The sequence below is a fragment of the Rattus norvegicus genome, chromosome 1, assembly GCF_021556685.1.
Source record: "Rattus norvegicus strain SHRSP/BbbUtx chromosome 1, alternate assembly SHRSP_T2T, whole genome shotgun sequence".
NCBI lineage: Eukaryota > Metazoa > Chordata > Mammalia > Rodentia > Muridae > Rattus > Rattus norvegicus.
In genome coordinates, this window is record NC_141534.1 from 16,507,528 (window position 1) to 16,527,167 (window position 19,640).

General features: G+C 44.4%; 1 protein-coding gene across 2 annotated transcripts in view; it reads right to left on the reverse strand.

Annotated features, from left to right (window-relative positions):
• Pde7b (phosphodiesterase 7B) overlaps positions 1 to 19,640 on the reverse strand; it is a gene marked incomplete at its 5' end in the record, with an annotated part of 314,454 nt that overhangs the window by 110,791 nt on the left and 184,023 nt on the right.

The window sequence follows — 19,640 nt, forward strand, 5'->3', positions numbered from 1 at the left end:
GTCTGCTCTGTATGGGGAGCGGATAGATTTGTAAGGAAGGGGAGTAAAAATCTGAGTTGGGGAGGAGGGAGCCTTAGAGAGAAAAAGGAAAAAAAGGCAAGGAGGGAGGGAGGAGGGGGAGGCAACCAAAGAAAATGTTCGTGAAGGAGAGCCAATCACAACCTGGCTGTTCCAAGCTGACGGAAGCATCTTTAATTTGGTACACTTCATTCTAAAAGACCAGCTTGTTTGCACTGTATATTTTGAGTTATTTCAAGTATCTCTTCCAAACCATTGGGTTTTCAACTTCAGGGGAGGCTTTTCGAATGCGGCTGGAAAATATTCCCACACAGCATCACATGGTACCAAAGATACGGAAAGAAAGAGGAGACTACAGGCATTTCAGTGGCAGTGAGCATGTCACGGCAGGCCGCTCCGTTATGCTTTTCTGAGACCTGAAAACATCCCTAGTTCAACCTTGAGACCATGCAATGGAGTCAGAGTTTTCTCTTCAGGTGTGTGTGTACAGACGCAAAGTCGAGGGTTCATACTTGGGCGCTTTGGGAGTTTCTGTGGGGCTCTAGCCCTATTGATGTGCTCCAGGAAAACCACTTACATTGAGCAGAAACATGAGGCTGAACGCACACGTTTAAGAAGCTGTTCGTTCCTCAGGAAGGAATATTACATTCCTTTACTCAACCCTCTGACCTTTCGTGGACACTGTCTTAGTGCCATCACCACTGATAAGACCTCACTTACCAATTCTTAGTAATAATTGTAGGGTTCTCCAAACACTATCACCTAAAACCAACATTTTCACCAAAATGCCAGTCACGGATTTGCAAGTATTTCACAAACATTTTTATTTTTTGAAAATAAAAATGCCACCAGGACATGCAAAATATAACTCAACTTTTTTTTTTTTTACACAAATGAAATCATTCTATAATCTCTGTATGTTGGGAACTGATGGTATCAGTCTCTTAAATAAAACAAGCAAGGAAACAAATCCAGTGGCATAAAACTAGTTTCTCCCTCAATAGTCTCTTCTTGACTCATAAGCCCCCTCTGGAGAAACCTAGTCTTTTATTATTTGTTTGACAATACTCTTTACTTTTGTCCCTTCTTTCCATTACTGCTACTCTTTCTTCATTTGATATTCGAATTACTCAAGAATTTCAAGCTTGAATTTCTCATAGGTAAAACTTAAAACAGTATATAACTGAAGACAACAGCCAGGAAAAACCTCAGTACTATTTAAAAGAAAAAAGAAGAAAGAAAAGAAAAAAGACTGCCTGTGCAAGAACCATGATTTGAACCCATTGACAGGAAAACAAAATGAATGTACAAGCCGTAGCAATTTCTGAACCGTTCTATTTCCAATGCTACTACAAGGTTAATTTCTTACCCATTTATCTTTATTGTGGTCCAGGCTAAGTGCATGACTGGCCCTGCGCTGACCACCACAGGCCTCCTCAGAGTCGTTAATACTCGGCAGTTCTTGCCTCCCTTTCTGGATGGTTAGGAGACCGGTTTGTTCATCCTCCAAGCTCAGGGAGAAGCGCAAAAGTTCAGATAGAGGAACGTTTGCTCCCACTGGCAAGGCTCCCCAGCGGGGACCGTTTGACCTCATCAGGAGCCGTAACTGCAGCAACTTAAGAGGAAACAGCAACAGCAGTACCCACTGGGGAATGCAACTGAAAAACACGAGGCAGGCGCTGTGTGAGGAGGGGCGGGCACACATAAACACTTAGGGCCTCCGCATGACACCTTTGAGGGCTGCGTAATCCCCGCTGACGTCAATTCCGTGCTGTGGATACTGAAGGACCACAGGAAAGAGCCTGGCATTGTTTCACAGTCTTAATCTCTCCATCTTGTAAAAAGATGGTTCAGAGAGTGGAGTTCTCCGGCTAGCCACGCTGGCAACACAAGGGACTGCTAGAGATGCAAATTCATGGCCCCTCTCACATAGACCTCAGGAATCGTGGGCTCTGTGTCTGGCGCTCCAAGCAGTTCCCGTGCACCCTACAGTTTGAGAACTGCTGCTGTGACCAAGGACGATAACTAGCAGTCCACCCATAAACACTAAAATATGTAAATTCATAAAAATACACGAATAGGCTGAGAATTCGGATTCTATCCTTCCTCTCCTTTTTTCCTGATATTATTTTGGTGGTTGAGACCGAGTCTTATTATGTGTCCTGGGCAGGCCTTGAACTCAGGACCGCCTCAGCCTCCTAAGTACGGGTGTCTACCAGCCTCGCTTTCTGTCTGCTCCACCTCTGATGTTCAGCAGAACGAAACTCAGTCAACACGGGAGTTTAAGTGGATGGAAGTGTCTTGTGTGACAAATAAAATAAAATAAATAAATAAATAAATAAATAAATAAATAAATAAATAAATAAGTAAATACAATACATAACTCAACGTAGCAAATGAAGCCCTGCCGTCTTTTTCTTTTTTTCTTTTTTTTTTTTTGGTTCTTTTTTTCGGAGCTGGGGACCGAACCCAGGGCCTTCCGCTTCCTAGGTAAGCGCTCTACCACTGAGCTAAATCCCCAGCCCCAGCCCTGCCGTCTTGATACCTTTGCTCGTTGGTTCTTTTGGCAGGATCACTGAGAACAGAACACTGACCTGAGAGGCGACTCTTTGGTAATGAGGATAAACTGTGCCACCCGTAGAAAAGCTATTTTTCCTCTTTCTTAAGAATATCGATGCATACTTTGAGTCCACTAACAAGTACGCTCCCTCAAAAATGAATCCCAAATGAGTACTTCACGTTTTAATTACCCGGTTGTCTTTCAAGTCCTCCCAGTCATTAGTCATCATCTTGAAGACTTTACTCCCTTTGGTCCTTAACTCTGTGTTCAAACCGTAAATGCTTCCTATAGTGGAGACATTAGCGAACTCTCTGAGGCCCCGTTTCTCCTTCTCTTCTTCACACTCTTCCCACTGCCCATCCCATGCAGGTATGCCCCCGGAGCCTCCCTGAAAGTGACATGGTCTTCTTACCCCATGTTTGAAACTCCTGAAGAGTCTTGTACAGCAGTCGGCATGGACTGGAGGGTTTGCTCCTTCTGAGCCTTACTGACTGTCACTCTGCTGGACAAACCTCACTTATTTCTCCCTCTCTGTCCCTGTGCTGAGAGGCCCCTACCTGACTTCAGGGAGATGAACTTATTATAGCTACCCTTTAACTCAGACCAAATGCCTTCTCCTGGAGGGAACCTTCTTGGACCACAGCGGATGCTCCAAAGCCCTACCTCTGTGCAGGGCCCCATCCTGGTACTTACCACATGTTACTGCATTACTTCTCTTTCCCATTAGAGCTCATTAAAGACAGGACTCTCTCCCTCCTATGGTCCTCTCCCCTCCCCTCTCTGTCTGTCTTCTCCTTCCCCGCACTTCCTTCTTTTCTTGAGACACGGTCTCACTATGCACCCATCTGGCCCTCGGCTCCTGCTTAAGCCAAGAGCTGAGTGTGCAGGCCTGCACCGCTGTGCCTGGCTAACAGGAGCCATATTTATTAGTGTGTAAACATGGTACTTAGCTCTTTCCCTAGCACAGAACAGCTGCTGAACAAACGTTTGTTCAGCAAAGACACGAGAAAATTGAAAATAAAGGCCTTAGCCCTTCCAAAGGCTGTTTCTGAGAATGACAGTTGGATAATTCTCCACAACGAACAGGGACCCACAGGACGAGGAAGGCTTATAGGTAGAGAAAAGGTAAGTTCACATCTTCCTGCAGACCTCAAACCGAACCAAACTGTTTGGAAAACCCATAGAAACCGAACATCTCTCTTCATCCTGCTAATTCCTTCTACTCACATGTCACTGCTTTCTCTGGGACTGGAGAAAGGCCTGTGGAAATGGAAGTCAGAAAGGCCATGTTGTGGGGGGGATGCGTAAACTTCAGTGGAAGAAGGAAGGATGGATACGAAATCTTCTCTGGGAACGTTTGTTCTCATTGCCAAACTTTTAACCTCCAGAGATTTGGGGGTGGGGAGGGGTGACTTGTGTGTGATTGGAGAGCATGTGACTTTAGGGGCTTATTTGGACTGAACACAAATTCCAAAAAAAAAAAAAAAAATTGCAAGTTTATCTTCTCAAATTAACGGAAAAAGTCTGGAAATTGATTTTGTGTTCTGTTCTCCAGGGACACAAGGGACCCAAGAAGAGGGAGGGTTATTGGCTCAGCTTGAGAACATCATGCTAAACACACGGAGATTTATTTCTTCATCGCGCCCCACCCCCACCATTATAGTGTTAAAATCCAGGGAGCTGCAGGTGGGTGGCTGGTTAGATCCGGTTCCCAGACCCTGCTGCTCTCTAATTGGCCTTGTTTTATTTATATTCTGACGTTTGGAGTGATTTTCCCAGGCTTATGTGTGATGCTTCTTAGTCTGGTGGGAGCAGGGAGCCTACCCTTCAATCCTCAAACTCATTCCCAGCGAGCCAGGGCTGTGATGTCTCAAGGGAGTATGGCGTTAAGGAGAGAGTTTTTCTGGTCACCAGAGCAGCTGGAAGTCATGCTCCCGGAGAAACCCCTGCGACAATGAAGGACATCTTTCTTTTGCCCTCTTCACCCAAGTGGTAATGGCTTCTGGCTGCCAAGGTTGAGATTTAACCCTATGCCATGTTGGCAAGACTCAAATCTTAAAATACTTGGGAAACTCTGGTGGGTGAATAAAACCTCAGCCTGTCAGTGGTCCTCGTCTGAAAAACATCTGTTTCTAATGCATCCCTGTCCAATGGGATCTCTCCCGTGATGCAATGACTCTGTATTGTACAGCGCCATACCTGTCAGCCACACTCCTGAGCTGCCGAGATGTGGGCAGTTCAATACAGGAACTGAAAACTTGATTTCCCACTTTTCATTCATTTAAATAAACACACGGATAATGGCTACTGTATCAGGTGGTGCAGTCTGAAGGTAAAAATCTTAATGTGTAAAACAGATACATTGAGTGTACAAAGTAACATTTTAAAAGCCAGACAAAAAGTCAAGAGTATTTCCAAGCCTGATCAAAGCTTGTCTAATAATTTAAGAGTCTTTTTCAATATCCATGTTGGACAGCAGCTTGACCAGTGTGGGCCCCATTGACATAAAATTTTATGTGTGTCCATTCAGACACATCTAAAAAGATACTAGCAAGACAGGATTTTTCTGGGTCCTAAGATTTTACATTTTACGTTTTTGTTTAAAATAAATCGAATAAAATCTTAGAAAGGACTGAAAGAGCTTGAAGGAGCTTGAGACCTCCATATGAACAACAATGCCAACCAACCAGAGCTTCCAGGGACTAAGCCACTACCCAAAGACTATACATGGACTGACCCTGGACTCTGACCTCACAGGTAGCAATGAATATCCTAGTAAGAGCACTAGTGGAAGAGGAAGCCCTTGGTCCTGCCAAGACTGAACCCCCAGTGAATGTGATTGTTGGGGGGAGGGCGGTAATGGGGGGAGGGTGGGGAGGGGAACACCCATACAGAAGGGGAGGGGGAGGGTTAGGGGGATGTTGGCCCGGAAACCGGGAAAGGGAATAACACTCGAAATGTAAATATGAAATACCCAAATTAATAAAGATGGAAAAGAAAAGAAAAAAATAAATGGAATAAATGCTCACAAACTTAAAACTTTGATACTATTGCTTAAAATGTATATTGAACTTCTAAGCATACACTCTGCTATCCTCATTGTATTGTCTATACTGCCCAAAGACGTATATTTGAAATCAGGGCAGGTTTTATGTGTAGATATCGCTAATTAAAAACAAAATAAACAGAGCATGGTACATTTTCTTCCTTTCGTTTGTATTCCTTATGCACCAGCTCCTTTTTTCTTTTAAGATCTTTATAATTTTTTTTTTAGTGGCCATTTGAATTCTGAGACAGTCTTGTGGTGTCCCCACAAGTCTGGAGCCGAGATCCTCAGATATCAAAGTTTTCTTTGATACTGAGCTGTGTCAGGGAGTTGATGAGGTGAGGAGGGGAGTAAGGTTGGGTCAGGAAGTTAGCTAAGTACTCTCTGGTCCACTCTCCTTAAGTCAGATGGGCTGTGATTGACGCCTGCTCTTAGGTATTGAAAAGACACTTTAAGAATACAGTTATCCGCCAAACATCGTCCAAAAGAGGAGTAGAGCTCCTCTTCCGCCTTTCCTGCCTTTAGATTCTTTCCCTGGTGAACTCTCCTTGGAAATACTGTGAAAAGTTATATCTTCTCGGTAGCAGATTGGCAACTCTCAGCTGAGTGCATTTGCAGGAAAGGATCACAGGCTACTGCTAAGATGTACGTCAGCCTCATGTGATTCTCTCTCTCTCTCTCTCTCTCTCTCTCTCTCTCTCTCTCTCTCTCTCTCTCCTCCTCCTCCTCCTCCTCCTCCTCCTCCTCCTCCTCCTCCTCCTCTTCTGCTCATCACCTGGCACCCTAGAGCGTGAGGCTCACATGAAGCTTAGAACCAGCTCACAATGAACCGGACTGAACATTCCATCCAGCGGCTAACCCCACTTCACCCGGGGATGAGATTAGAATCCGGAAGCCTGGCCAGGTTTGAATTAGTGATGGATGACTCCATTGGGTTTTAACGATCATGGAAACTCATGTTCCAGACTGAAGCCAGACACACTCACATTCATTTCTCCAAACAATGAGGTGAAATAGCCTGCACTCTTAAGTCATAAAAACGTCCAGATTGGTAGAACCCCCTCAGCAAAGGCATGGGACTGTCGCACAACTTCACAGTTATTTTCAAAAGCCACTTATAAGGTCTTGCATTTGGGAAGACCGAACGTTTCAGTAAGAATTAAAATACTATTTCGTGCTGGTGCTGGGAATTGAACCAAGGTTCTCTAGAAGGACAGCTGGTGCTCTTAACTATTGAGCTCTCTCCCCAGCCTTTGTAACTTTAATTTTTAGCCAAGTGACTGAGTTAGCTAACATTGCAAGACTTACTCTGACCCAAACTAGTTCCCTTCCTCCACACTACTCCAGTTCCCAGACACACCCACCATTGAGAATCGCTTTGGCAGACTGAGATTTCATTTGTTGTATAGGTTTCTTCTTTGTAAGTAGTATATTTATATTGCCATTTTCCCACTGGGATACCAAAGACTAGGAATTTACACTCTGCGGGACCCATATACTTATATACCTTTCCCTAATCCCACAATTTTTAACACCTGATCATTATAATTTTGAGTTAAGTCCTAAATTCATGATAGTCTTAATGTCTTACAAATGAACTACATGCCTAGATTTGTGTTTTCCTCCTCATCATACATAATTTCACGGTTGCTTGCTTGTTTTACTATGTGTCTGAAATAACATTAATGACATGGATGCTGTGGAACTTAGCAGGCTTGAAGTCTGTCTACTCATGTTTGTTCTGCGGATAGACCGAAATCTGTTTGTCTATTCTGGACACCTGTTCTTCCTTCCTTCAGTGTGAAAGTGTTTTTTTTTTTTTACCTTTTCCCCCACTTTTTTTTAATTCCTTGTTTTCTTCTATCCTGTGTTTGGGAGAACAGAGCTTCTAGATGGTCCTAACAGTGGGCACCCGAGAGCAGGGCACACGCCTGCATGTGGTTTATTCCGCACTCACTCCTAGCGGGGGACATGGAGTGGTTTACGCACTTCGTCTGGGGTTCACCGAGTGGAAAGACCTTCCTGTCATTCCCTGGGTGGCTATAGAGAAGAACTGGGGTTCTCTCATTTTACACATCTGAATGACATCAGGATGGTGCATCTAAGTTTGTCTTGGTCCCTCTACAGACTCATTTGTCCGGAACGCCTCTGGTTTTCTCTCCTTCGAAAACTAACGTTTCTGCCGAGACAGAAGAGTTGTTCTGCTTGGAGGTGTGAGGTGGGGATCTCCATGGGCCAAGACTACTTTTCCCACTTCTCTGGAGATTCTCCTTTACTGTCCTTATTGCCTTCTGTTTCTGTGAATTTCTAAGGCTTGAAGCCCTGGTCCATACTTCTCCTATGTCTGGGAACTTAGTGGTTCCCAGAAACAAACCTAATTCACTTGCTTCTGCCTGCTGTCATGCATCCCTCCAAATGTGCCCCTCGCTTGATAGTGTCTCTGTTTTTCATCCTTCGATCTCGAAGGCTCATTCAGTTTTTACTGCTACTTGTCCTGGGCTTGGGGAACAACCAGGTACTTTTGACTTTCCATATCTGTCTTCCCTCTTAAAAATAATGGCCCATGTGTCCCCACTGCATAGATGCGGGAACTGAAATGCAAAAGTAAGATACAAGATCAGAATGCTAGACAGACAAGTGACTTAGTTTGTGTCACCATTGGTTTCCCTTGCCTCCGAGCAGCCATGCCACCTCTAAGGTAGCATCCCACGAGGACATGTCATGTCTCCTAGGTAATGCTTCTCAAGAAAGAATCCTGCTCAGAGGTCATTCTAATGAGAGGTGCAGCTCACAGAGGAAAGGGCAGTCAGAGAGAAAATATGGAACCGAGCCGTGAAGACCGGCAGCAAACCGTAGGCACACCAGGAGCCTTGAATGGCAATATGTAGTCACGCTTGCCCGCCTCGCTTGTTAGTTTGCTTATAACAGGGACTTGATCAGCGACTCCTTCCTTGACTAGCTTGGCCGGCCCTGAGTCCAGCAAGATTCTCCTGTCTCTGCCTCCCCATTTCAGGATTACAAGCTTGTGCTACTGTACCCAGATGTAACTGCTGAGGGCCTGGACACACATCCTTATACTTACAGAGCAAGCACTGGCCACTTTCTAGCCACTGGGTGAGGGTTCTAAATGAGAAAGCATCAGCATGGCAAATCCGAACATCCAGACCTCAGACAGATGTATCAATTATAGCACAGTGCTGGTCCTGGTGAGGCTGAGCAAGAGAGAGGGGGCATCATTGCCTTTGGGTGTGTGACAGCCACAGTGCCACCCCTCCACCATCTCATCTAGTCTGTGCAAAGAGAAGTCGTATTAATTTATCGCGCTTTGCCTTCTGTTGAGGGAAACTGCAGAGAACTGAGCCTTGGCCTAACTCTTTTAAATGTTAAAATATTGATAAGAACTTATGTCATCTTCTAGATGTCAGAGATGATCGAGATAATTTTGTGGTTTCCACGGTCCTTTGATGCACCTGACAATTCTAGCTGGACCGCATCTGAAACGTACTCTCGTGATAGCCACATAAAAGCTCTCAGGAGGGGTTGGGGATTTAGCTCAGTGGTAGAGAGCTTGCCTAGGAAGTGCAAGGCCCTGGTCCCCAGCTCCGGGGGAGGGGGGTGGGGGGGTGGGGGGGGGGAGAACCAAAAAAAAAAAAAAGCTCTCAGGAGAGAGAAAGGCCGGAAGACCTGGCAAGACTGTGGTGGGAAGGGATCAGAGTCATCAGGGAAAGCACTGCTGGGATTTCAAAGTTGCTTTAGAGAACTTTTTCCTCATCAGAGTTAACGAAGAAATCGTTTTACATCGAGGAAAGAAATCCGCCTTGGTCAAATTCTCCTTTGTCCCAGGGATGACAGAGGAATGAATCCTCCACTTAAGAATTAAGACCTTGAGAAGCTTTCCTTTGCCCTGCATGCCGGTTTTCTGGTGATGTTTTATCTCACTCTCTGATTTGCGTCTTATTGTCACGACAAGTTTTTGTGGTGACGTAATATGGATTTATGCTACACGTGTCTTTGATCTGAACTGTCATCGCCTTGGAATGTGACTTATTTGGGGATGAGGCCTTTGAGACAATCAAGAAGATGAAGATCTAGAAGCCAATGAGGGAGGCCACAGGAGGTACTGCATTTCAGGGACCTTGAGCTCAACCCCAAGAAACAAATGCTAAGCTGTCTGCGGCACTCTGTTATGTTATCTTCAGAATATTGATGGAGACGCCTTTAATCTCGTAAACAAGGAGATCAAATGTCTACTTTTGACGCGTCAACCCAACTACACTCTTTAAACAGAAAAAGAGAGTCTTTTATACCTGGATCCTCAGGATGTATCGTTTGCACAGAGACTCTCAGACATATACTCACACATGATGTTGCTATCTCTTTCACATTATTCGCATGCAAGACCCTGGCTGTGGCCCTAGCTGTGGTGTTATTAAGATACACAAAGGGCACCTGAATTGTGGAACAACATCACTTTCAACAGAGCATGCCACAAATAAGGGGGCGCCAACCATGTTCTTAGAGCTGACCACAGTAAACCATACTCCCAGGGAGAGAGTAAAAAAAAAAAATGAGGACACATAGAGTGGCTCTTAGCTGTTCCTCTCGGGATGTCCAGGTGAGCCAGGAAGAGCCACATGACCCACTCCAGCCAGAGCCACTGCCTAGGCTGAGAGATCAAAACCTGACACCTGACCCATGTCTGTTGTCAGGACAACAGCCACCATAGCAACCAGGCTGACTTCCCTCTTGAATGTTGGCTTCCAGCTCGACTGAAGCCAGGCAAGGAAGTCGGGATCCTAAATATCACCAGCATCACTCTGTCAAGAACTCTCTCCTGTGACCTTTCTCAGAAAAGAAATGCAATGACAGTTTGAAACCTGGCCAGGACATCCATGTCTACAACTGCCAGCGGTCGGGCCAGCGCCTTTCTGAAAGGCTTGCCCAGGATCCTAGGCAGTCTTTTTGAAGGGTAAGGTAGCATCGCAAATCTCACGTGATGCTGACTAAGGTCAGGTACAGTAATTATAGGACTTTCTTAAGAGTAGTAGAAAAACAGATGGCAAAATTAAAAAGTCAGCTAATCTCTGAGCTGACCTCCCCGAGACCTTTCCCTGTCACGAGTCTTGTTTGGTTCTGTCTTACCGCCAATGGCAACTTTGACCTCTTTTTTTTCTTTCGTGGACCTTCCCACCTCTCTGATTTATTTTGTGTTTCGCCATCAAGAGTGGAGGCTTTCTGGAGGCAGGAACTGATTCCTGTATTCATCAACATATATTCAAGACCCAGTTATAAGGCCTGCTTCATAGAACGTTCTATCTCTTCTGTCTTTCTCTGTCTCTGTCTCTGTCTCTGTCTCTCTCTCTCTCTCTCTGTTTCTCTGTCTCTCCTCCCTGACCCCGTGTGTGTGTGTGTGTGTGTGTGTGTGTGTGTGTGTGTTTGTATGTAATGTGTGACTGAACAAAACGTCAAAAGCATCAGGACAAAAGTGAGGAGAAATCCAGTTCCTCTTGTGCTATACTCCTTGCCATAGGTTCATCTTGTTTACTCTTTAAATGATGTGTGTGCTCTGTGGGTGCGTGTCCATGTGTGTGCATATGTGTGTGGATGCCAGGGTTAATCTTGGGTGCCACTTCTTAGGAGCTGCCCACTTGGTTTTTCGGGACACGCCCTCTCATGAGGCCTCCTGGGCTATCAGGCTGTTTGGCCAGTGAGCCCCAGAGACCTACGTGTCCCCAAATCTCCAGTTGTCCGCTCTGATAACGTAGTTGGTTCCTCCTCCTTACAACATTTTTGACTGAAAGTGTTTCGGTGATGGGTCTGAATTGGTGGTATCCAAAGTGAAGTCAGCCTGGTGTTTCATAGTCCAGGTAGCCACAATGAAGTCTTTTATACAAATAATGTAAAATAGTAATTCACCCAGTATGTATGTCTAGGACCCTTTATACATAAATATGCACTATCATGTGTGTGTGCTTTTTTAAACATGGGCTAAGGTCTTTAAGCTTGTGTGGGGAGCTTTTTACTGACTGAGCCATCTCCCCAACCTTCCTTAAACGACATCATTTAAGTATCGTTTTACCAATTAGACTCAGAATAGTCTAATTTTTAGGGGTTTATGGAGTTATTACAAAAAGAACTATCTCTCTCTTCTTTCTAAGACTTTAAGATTTTCATCGCTAATACTACTGAATTAAACCTAATTGTGTTCTTAAATATACTTAACTCTGTGCCTTCGTGGTGTTAGGGTTCAAACTTGAGGCCTTGGGAATGCCAGGCAAGCGCTTTACCACTGAACTACACTGTCTTGCCCAACCTCTCTGTTGCTTTAGTGGTTCTGAGCTTTGGGTAATGCTGAGGTGAGGGCCGAGGTTCACACAGCCAAGCTACAAGGCCGTCTCTGTAATTTCGCTTTCATTGCTCATTCCAATGTATTTATTAGGCTGTTAAACTGAACCATCTTGACTGGTTCCAGCCAAGTTTCTTATGATGTCCGTGGCTCATTAACTTTGCAGTATAGTAAAATATATCGGTCTTAGGTGAGTGCTTGAAGCGGCCATGCAGATGAGCAAGAGGCGGGTTGAAGGTTCACAGAGGTCTTTTCCAAACCTCTATGGTTTGGAAATGGAACTAGAAACCTCCTGGGGTCAAGGCTCTGATGAGATTCTTGAAGTGTCCTGGTTCAGGCGTGGGTTTGGAATACTTGGGAAATGGCCGACCGCAGGGATCTCAGGGCTCCTCATTCTGGCTCGGTTTGGAAGTGCTGAGTTGTAGAAAACGTAGAACGCTTGAGGGGTGGTGGAGACTTTTAAAAACCTCAACAGGAATTCCAATTGTTCATTTTGGGCAAGAGTTTGGGGTTTGATTCCTATGTAAGTCCAAATAGCTTGATTCTACTGACTTTAGATTTTTTCCTTTCAATCTTTAGGACTCAGAAATTACCACCATGCAGGAAAAGTCAAACCGTGTGCTAATTAGGGTTGGTGATGTGGACCACAAGTCTCAATCATCAGTTTGCATCTTACTAAGGTAAAGTGTAGAGAAACGCTCTTTTTAAAAGAGTTAAGCAACCTCAGGAATAAATGCATGTCTGAAACGTTGACTTACATCAGTCAAGTACGGCTATATTTAAAAGGTAAAGTTCAAGTTTTTCTCCTTCAAAAAATGTCACCCAGGGATCTGATTTGCAGTATTGATTACTGGACATTAACGTCATCATATCAGCTATGAAAAAACGTAGGTCTGGAAGCAAAGGGGATAGATATGTAGAGAGATTAATAGTGTGACGGGTACTATTGTAAAATCACAACCATTTTGTCACATTACTACCTATCTCTCCTACCTGAAGGACGTTCAAATGGGATTTAAGAGCTTAACCACTTTTAATTATACTCCTAATAACACATCAAACTTATATTTATTAGCTTTTTTTTTCTTACATTCATTTTAAGCCTTGCTTTAGGTCTTTCTTTAAAATATAATGTGCTAGGCTGGTAGGATTGCTCAGTGGGTTAAGGTACTGTCTACTGAGCTTAGCAACTCTGTTCAACTCCTGGGACTTATAGGGTAGAATGAGAAGACAGACTTCTGTAACTTATTCTTTGACCTACTTATACCATATACCTTCTCCCTCAAATAAATAAATAAATAAATAAATAAATAATCAAATTAATTAATTAAAAAGTAAATAAGATGCAACATGTGCCTTAGTCGCTTTCCTATTGCTGTGATAAAGCACTGTGACCAAGGTAACTTACAGAAAACAGCAAAGCCTACCCCTAGTGACACACCTTCCCTAACAAGGCCACGCCTCCTAATCCTTCCTAAACCGTTCCACCAAGCATTATTCAAATTGCCACAATGTGCATATTCGATTGGTAGCTGGCACCGGATATCTTTATGCTGGGAAGAACTGACCCATGTGGGGGTGCAGTTTGTAAGTTTAATATCCTTTACGTTTGATGATATGTTGTGCTCATTTCCTTTCATATTCGTTTTTTGAGTAAAACCTTTTCTTTGAAGTTAGATCAGATTAGAGATAAGATAGGTGGGTAGACAGATACAGATGGGAAAAGACATACACTATCTCTTTGGCTGATCTTTTAAAGTTAATCAATTTTGAGGCAGAATCTCACTATATAGCCCTGACTGGCCTGGATTCTCTGTGTAGACAGACTAGTCTCAAACTCATGGAGATCTGCCTGCCTCTGCCTCTTGAATGCTGGGTTAGAGGAGCTTGTCACACTTCCCCACTAACTGTAATTACTTTTATTGACATATATGCATGTACCCCTTTATCAGTATGTGCACTGCATATGTGAAGGTGGCCTCAGAAGCCAGAGGAAGGGATTGGATCCCCTAAGAAGGGAGGTATAGATGGTCGTGAACCACCTGATGTGGGTGCAGGGGGTGGGACCTGGCTTCTCTGTGAGAACAGCAAGTGCTTCCAACAGTGAAGCCAGCTCCAGTCTTGTAGTGGTCATGTAAGTATCTTATTTACTATTCAACTTATTTAATATTCATTTCTGGGGTATTTTTTATCAAGACTACTGATCTCAGAGTTGGTTCTCGTGATTTTTAACACATGAGTTAAAAACAGAGTTATAAAGTGGTAGACCCCTGACCTGCCATTTAGAGAACCCTGTTTCAATCCTTAGTGTGTGGTATGGAGCAGGGAAAGCAAGAGAACAAATACACAAAATTATATATATATATATATGTATATATATGTATATATATAATGTATGTATATATGTATATATATGTGTGTGTGTGTATTTATATCTATATAACTTTATGTTATAGAACTAAGTCTTCCAAAATGGTGAAATGATTCTTTGAAAACAAAAAGTTTATTGTAATTGGTTACTAATTTTAAACATTTGTGACAACACATTTCTAGTTGTTGGCCGAGTGCTTATAAAATTGCACGTTTCTATTAAAAAATTAAACTATACCTGACTTGCATTTCTGAGGTAGTTTTGAACTCTAGCTTCCTTTAAGGATTGAGATTGAAGGAAGACCTCAGGATTCTCTGTCTGGGGACACACTGAGTGCTGCTTTTTAAATCCCTCCTCAGATCTCACATCTGTCTGTCTCGACACACACTTGTGGCCACACCCTGTCGTTCAAGCATAGTAGGCTGAATCACTGCCGGGAGAGGGTATTCAATCTCTGGTTCCTGCCCCTGGTCCCTGCACTTACAGGCCTCAGCTCACACACTGATTTCTTGTCCTGTCACAAACGATTTGTCTTAGCTGCGAAGCTTCCTGGGGGTAATGAGCGCACGGCTTTTTAGGGTTAAAATCACAAACAAATGTTCCCTTCAGAATGCATTTCAATTTTTCTCTCCGGAGAAAGAAAGAACTAGAAATGAGGTCCTTCTCTCTTCCTTGGATCATTGTCTCTTACCCTGCCCCCCTGACCTTCCCTTTTCATTGACTCTGAAGGGAAGTGTGAGCTCTGCTCATTTCAAAGGAATGCCTGCTATTTGGCAATTGAATATGCAAACTCCAATTAGTGGTCCGCAAGGTGCCGAGAGAACAAAACAAAACACAAAACACAAAACACAACAGGACCTTGTGTGGGGAAATACTTGGCAGCTGCCTTCTAGCGACCTGAAAAATACCTTCCTTGCTTAGACATGAAGCCACGTCCCGGTTGAGGTGACCAGCAGGTCAAAAATCACGTCTACAAGAAGGGAAAGGGATCCCAAACCAAGCCAAGCAAAGGGTTTAAGAACATGCAGATCTAGGGAGACAGCTCAGTTGGTAAAATGCCTGTTGCACAAACAGTGAGGACCTGCGTTTGCATCCATGCACAAGGATGCTGGATGCTGGATGTTTGCTGCATGTTGGAAGGCACATGTCTGTAATTCCACCCTGGGGAGGCAAAGACAAGAGGATGCTGAGGGTTTGCAGGACTGTCAGTCTGGCCAAAATATCACACACACACACACACCACTACCACACACACACACACCACACACACACACACACACCCACACACACACTCGCACACCACACACACACCCCCTCACACACCACACACACCACACACACACACATGCACACATGCACACACACCACACACACACACACACACACACCCCACACCACACACACACACACACACACACCCCACACCACACACACACACACACACACACCCCACACCACACACACACACACACACACACACACACACACACACACCCCACACACACACACACTATAAAATCAGCTAAGCAAGTCATATACTCCAATTTTAGGTGTGTTTTATGTATGGTGTCTCTGACTTGTTGCTATTTCAGTTTTAAATTACAGCGTGGTCTACAGTTTGAGATAACCGAAACATTTCCTGCTTTTCATTCATGAACTTCCAGAATCTTGGTGTCAGTCAGGTCTTCATCAGGTCTTCTAACACGATATCGGGACTGGAGAGAAACAACTGGGCAGTGAAATAAACTCAGTCAGGTCTGTTTTAGAACTGGGGATATTTACTTTGGGGGTAAAATGTATAAAATCCGAATGTCAAGAGAGGACACTGAAAAGTTTTACACACCTCCTTTTGTTACCTAGAACGTTTCTATAAACGAAGAAGAAAGATATACTCCTTACTGTGAAGGAATTCTGACAGATTAAAAAGTAGTGTCCAGGAGGATCTATACCTTGGAGGCTTTGACAAAGATGTGACCAGAATTTCCATTTCTTTCTTTCAGACATGTGTTCCAACTCTCACCTTCTGCTTTGGTGGCTAAGTCATGCTGTGCAACTTTTTTTTTTCTTTTTAAGAATCTTTGTCATGAGCTGGGTGGTGGTGGTTCATGCCTTTAATTCCAGCACTTCGGAAGTGGTGGCAGGTGGAGATCTGTGAGGTCAAGGCCAGCCTGGTCTATATGAGTGGCTTCCGAGACAGCCAAGGCTACACAGAGAAACCCTTTCTCAGAACAAGCAAACAAACAAACAAGCCCAAAACCAAACCAAACCAAACCAACACAAAACCAAACCAAACCAAACAAAAAAAGAAACTCCATCACGATATTTTGCATTTGCATAACAGAATATATCGCATACTGGATGAATTGAAAACATTCCTTTCTACTTTAGGTACATGTCTCCATTTCCAGTTTGCATAGTAGACATTTTGCTTACGTCATACCTAGTCCATTAATTTGCCCAGAGTGTCGCATTCTCTAAGGGCTTTAAACGCCTCATGATTTATGGGAACTGTCAGACGATACTTTTGAGAACATGTTGACTACTGTTCAGGACTTCAGAGTAGAGACTTCCTACCTCTCCCACCTGCTCTGTGGTCTAAATAGACTGAGCAAACCTGGGTAAGCTAAGAACTGCAGCTGGCACCTGTGCTCTGAGGGATAGACAGTCATCCTGGGGTAGCCAAATTTCCCTGTGTTAAAAATATGGGCTGAGGGGCTGGGGATTTAGCTCAGTGGTAGAGCGCTTACCTAGGAAGCGCAAGGCCCTGGGTTCGGTCCCCAGCTCCGAAAAAAAGAACCAAAAAAAAAAAAATATGGGCTGAGCCTTGGTGCTGCTGTGGGGCAGTGGGGCAGTGGGACAGGACAGGTTGGTTATTAAATCAGGAAAGAGTCACATATGGACATGCCTAGATAAAACTTTTAAGGAGGAGGAAGAGGAAAGGGAGGAAGAGAGGTGGATAGAGAGATGACCATAGACAGATAGAACACTATCTGGTTTTGTGTTAACCTGACACAAGTTAGAGTCATCAGAGAGACAGGAGCCTCAGATGAGAAAATGCCTCCAGGAGATCCAGCTGTAATTAGTGATCAATGGGAAAGGGCTCAACCCTTGATGGATGGTACCATCCCTGAGCTGTCCTATAAGAAAGCAGGCTGAGCAAGCCATGGGAAGGAAGCCAGGAATCAGTACCCCTCCCTGGTCTCTGTATCAGCTCCTGCCTCCAGGTTCCAGCTCTGTTTGAGTTTCTATTCTGACTTCCTCCAATGATGGACTTATGATCTGGAAGTATAAGCCAAATAAACCTGTTCCTCTCCAACTTGGTTTTTGGTCACGGTGTTTTGTTGTAGGAATAGAAATCCTAACTAAGGTTAAGTTGGTGCCAGCATAGAAGGGTATTGCTTGACAGACCTGACCGAGTTTTGGGGAGGATTGTGGAAGGACTTTGGAACACTGGGCTAGAAAAGCCACTGAGTGTCGGAAACTCAGTGGGATGTTCTCTGGGAGCTTAGAAGTTAAGAATATTGAGAGCAGTGTGGAAGACGGAGGCCTGGCTTGTAAGGTTTCAGAGGGAAGATAAGACTATCAAGGCTGTTTGCTGTTTTATTTAAGATTCTGTGATTCTGGTTAACTGAGGCTGAAGAATCAGCTGTGATTAACAAGATACCAGAACTATTGGAGTGAAAACTCCCTGTACCTGGTAAAATTGGCGCTGGTCAGCTGGAGCTAAGAGATTGGCAGCAATTGAGAAGAGACCAACATCACTGCAAAGAAATCTTCTGAGATATGTTTTACTCTGAGAGAACAGAGAAGCTGTGTTCTAGAGGTGGCCAAGGTTATACCTTGTGCTGGCAGCAGGACTTGGTGATGTGTAAGAGTCACCCAGGTGATACTGGTTTTGTAGGCATGGAGGAGCTATGGAGAGTAGCTGAGGCTTGGCACTGTGGGAAGCCAGGAGAGGCCGTTGGTGAAGAAGGTGCAGCCTCAGTGGCAGTTGAAGAGCCAGGACTGAAGGGGTCATGTGGAGAAGTTGAGGCACGGCACCAGGAAGAGAGCCCATGAGAGGCTATGGGTGAAAGTGCAGTCTAGTTGTAGCAGAAGGCACCAGTGTTTTGAGATGCCAGCGCCATGAGATGACCACCAAGAACAGCAGCAGCAGTGGAGAGAAGCCAGCCAGAGCCTAGAAGACGAGCTGTGTGAACTGTAGAGAAGTGACCCCAGCCCCTTTAGAGGAGCCCAGAAGATAATGTGAGGATCGTAGACATCGAGTTATTTGTACTGCTGGAGTTTAGTTCTGCTTTGTTCAGATTGTGACTGTGCCTTGATTCTCCCCTCTTGAAGAAGGTATTTAGTCTAATTTTGACTTTTACAGGCACCCACATCTGAAAGACCTAGCAAGGTCGGATATTTGGAAGAGATTGAGCTTTTAATGTGTTCAAATTTATAAAGACCGTGGGACTTTTCACGTTACGTTTTTAACGTGAGATCTTGGGGGTGAATAAGAAAGGAAGGGTTGTAGTGATGTGCCGTGTGTCACATTGACAAGGGGTCAGTTGTACTGGCTGATTTTGTGTGTCAACTTGACACGAGCTAGAGTTATGAGAGAGGAAGGAGCCTCAGATGAGAAATGGCCTCCATGAGATCCAGCTGTACGGTATTTTCTCAATTATCGATTAACGGTGAGGGTCTAGTCCAAGGTGGGTGGTGCCACCCATCCCTGGGCTGGTAGTCCTAGGTTCTATAAGAAAGTGGGTCTGACCATGCCATGGGAAGGAAGCCAGTGAGCAGCATCCCTCCATGGGCTCTGCCTCAGCTCCTGCCTCCAGGTTCCTGCCCTGCTTGAATTTCTGTTCCGACTTTCTCCTATGATGGATTCTGACCTGGAAGTGTAAACCGAATAAACCCTCTCCTCTTCAACTTGCTCTTTGGTCATGAGAGTTCATGCAGTAATGGAAACCCTGATTAGGAGAGAGACTAGGAGAGAGAAGGGGGGAGAGAGGGGAGGGGAGAGAGAGAGAGAGAGAGAGAGAGAGAGAGAGAGAGAGAGAGAGAGCACCCTTGGCAGTGACATGAGAAATTGACGATCAGATTGTGAACCCCCAGGTAGAACTCAGAAATCAAAACGGGAAAAATATTATTTTCATATTGTTACCAGAGAGTGATGAAAAGATAGAGTAGCAGCCGAAACCCAAGCGGTTCATCCTTGACGAGAGCTGCTGCTCTGGAGCGCCGTGGAGATTTACGTCTACTCGCACCACTTTAAGAACCGAGAATAGATCAGGTGAAGACATCATCGAACCGG